This window comes from Formica exsecta, unplaced genomic scaffold (genome assembly GCF_003651465.1).
Source record: "Formica exsecta isolate Colony F162 unplaced genomic scaffold, ASM365146v1 scaffold656, whole genome shotgun sequence".
Taxonomy (NCBI): Eukaryota; Metazoa; Arthropoda; class Insecta; order Hymenoptera; family Formicidae; genus Formica; species Formica exsecta.
Genome location: NW_021853418.1, coordinates 14,917 through 17,610, shown reverse-complemented (window position 1 = coordinate 17,610; position 2,694 = coordinate 14,917). Strand labels below are relative to the sequence as shown.

The following is a 2,694-nucleotide window of genomic DNA, read 5'->3' as shown; positions in this document are numbered from 1 at the left end:
TATATTGTATATATATCTGCTTTATTTATTGTATTTATTGTTTTATATATTATTTCTTGATTATATCTGAATATTGTCCAAATTATAGAGCATATTTGCAAGATAAAGCGAATCCTTTCGAGCATTGTATATATATCTGCTTATACATGTTTATTTATTGTTTTATATATTATTTCTTGATTATATCTGAATATTGTCCAAATTATAGAGCATATTTGCAAGATAAAGCGAAATCGGCCAATCCTTTCGAGAAGACCAGTGTAATGCATCTGCAATCCCAGCTTTGAGCTTTGAAGAACTTTGCTAAATAGCGTAACATAACTCTGGAAAAAATATACCGTGATCGAAAGAGAGGCAAGTTGTAGCACGAACCTTTCATAGAGCAGGCATTGTAGTTCCTTATGATAAGAAGACTCAGTTGAGTTATAGACATTTGGCAGCAACAGATAATAAGTACAATTGGGTCCATTGATAACATATTGTTGCACTTGCATTAAATTAAATTTCTCTGCGATATATTTAAAAAGCTTTTTGTTTATATAATTAATAGTATAGTTTGATTATATTAATGTAACTGAGAGAGAGAGAGAGAAATTTTTTATCGGTATGTTACAGACGATTTGCAAAAAATATTAAAACAGATAGAGGAATGTGGTACTTCGGACGAGAAGACGCCGTTCGCGAAACTCGACGAGATCGTAAGATTAGCGACGATAGCCGCAGACGAATGCGACTTTGGCACTTGTTTGGAGCTGAGACTCTTCTCAAACAGCGGCATTACAAATGTTATCCATTGCCTATATTCATTTACAAAGACTGCAATTTGTAAAGATATTGAAAACACATTTGAAAGACAGAAAGAAAGGTTGCGAATTAAGAGTGATTTGAAAAAAAATTATTTGATTATATATTTATGTAAAAAAAGAACAATTATAACTTTTATATATATATCGTGATTCCAATATCTCTTTTGATTATATCGGCTATTGTTTTACAGTCTATTCTAATGCCTTTTCTGAACAGATGATAAATTTTGCTTCCTCATAGAGGAAGCTTTGATTTCGTGACAAAATTTTTTTTCGAGTTTTTTTTTGCCAATGTGTTCAGAATGTTCGAAAACATCGAAAAATCATATTTTTAAAAAATGTATGTATGTATGTATGTATGTATGTATGTATGTATGTATATGTACGCGATTTGTTGTGCAACCTCTAACTTCCGCAATTTTTGAGATATCTAGTTAAATTTTTTTACATGGATAGATTATTATTAAAGGATAGTTGGTATTGAATTTGGTGAGGATTGGTGAAAAGGTTCATTTTTTATAAAATTTTGAATTTTTGAGAAATGTCTGTACACGTAACTTTCGCATGAAATATGAGGTTAAATTTTTTTACATGGATAGATTATTATTAAAGGATAGTTGGTATTGAATTTGGTGAAAATCGATGAAAGAGTTCATTTTTTATAAAATTTTGAATTTTTGAGAAATGTCTGTACACGTAACTTTCGCATGAAATATGAGGTTAAATTTTTTTACATAAATAGAGTATCATTAAAGGATGGTTGGTATTGAATTTGGTGAAAATCGATGAAAGAGTTCATTTTTTATAAAATTTTGAATTTTTCGAGAAATGTCTGTACATGCTTTAACTTACTCAAATTTTGAGATATTGGGTTAAATTTTTTTACATGAGTAGAGTATTATTACAGGATGGTTGGTATTGAATTTAATGAGAATTGGTGAAAGAATCCATTTTTTATAAAATTTTGAATTTTTTGAGAAATGTCTGTATACATCCTAACTTTCGCAAATTTCGAGATATCTTCCTCTATGAGGAAGCCAAAATTTAAAAACCCGCTTGCTTTAAAGAGCTTAAGCTTTGTGAGCGAAATAAAATGATGAGGAAGCAATGTGCAAGTTTCTAATTTGTACAATTTTTAGCTTGTTTATTTAAATTATTAGAAAAATTAGAAATTTTCAAAAAAGATTTTTAGTTAGTTGATGCGAATATTGTGATGCTTTCCAAATGTCGAAGAAAGAAAATTGTGAAGAAAATAAGATAAATAAGAGAAAATAATGCTAAAAATTATTTAATAATTTTATAAGATCCTTTATACGAATTTCAAAAAAATAATTAAAATAATTTTATAAAGAATATCAAACTAAAACGTAATAAATTTATGTTCACGTTACAATTATACCAAAAGCTGTGAAGCTATATTCTTCATGAGTGATTGTCTTTATTTTCTCTATACGTATATCTATATAACAATGTAAGTCTATCTACGTCTAGACTTTTAAAGTTTTTCTAATAAAATAATTTTGAAAAGATTTACATTAAAATGCCAACGTTCTTAATATATAAATTTTGCACATGTACATAATGTAGTGGATTCCAGTTATAAATTACTAATCTTGTCTTATATTAACAATGAATTTGCACGACTGTAAATTTATTATATGATTTTTATTTATCATAAAAGGCACAAAGATGATCAAATTTTACGAATGCCAATTCTACATAAATAAAACTGTATTATCAACAATAATATACATGTTCAAAAATAATATATATGTGCTTATATTATATTATCTCACAATAATACAGTATAGTTTTATTTATGTAGAATTGGCATTCGTAAAATTTGATCATCTTTGTGCCTTTTATGATAAATAAAAATCATATAATA

At 27.2% G+C, this 2,694-nt stretch overlaps 1 pseudogene; it reads left to right on the top strand.

Moving 5' to 3' along the window:
* The window catches only part of LOC115242859, a 21,729-nt pseudogene extending 20,841 nt beyond the window's left edge, over positions 1 to 888 (top strand).
* The last annotated feature ends 1,806 nt before the right edge of the window (positions 889 to 2,694 follow it).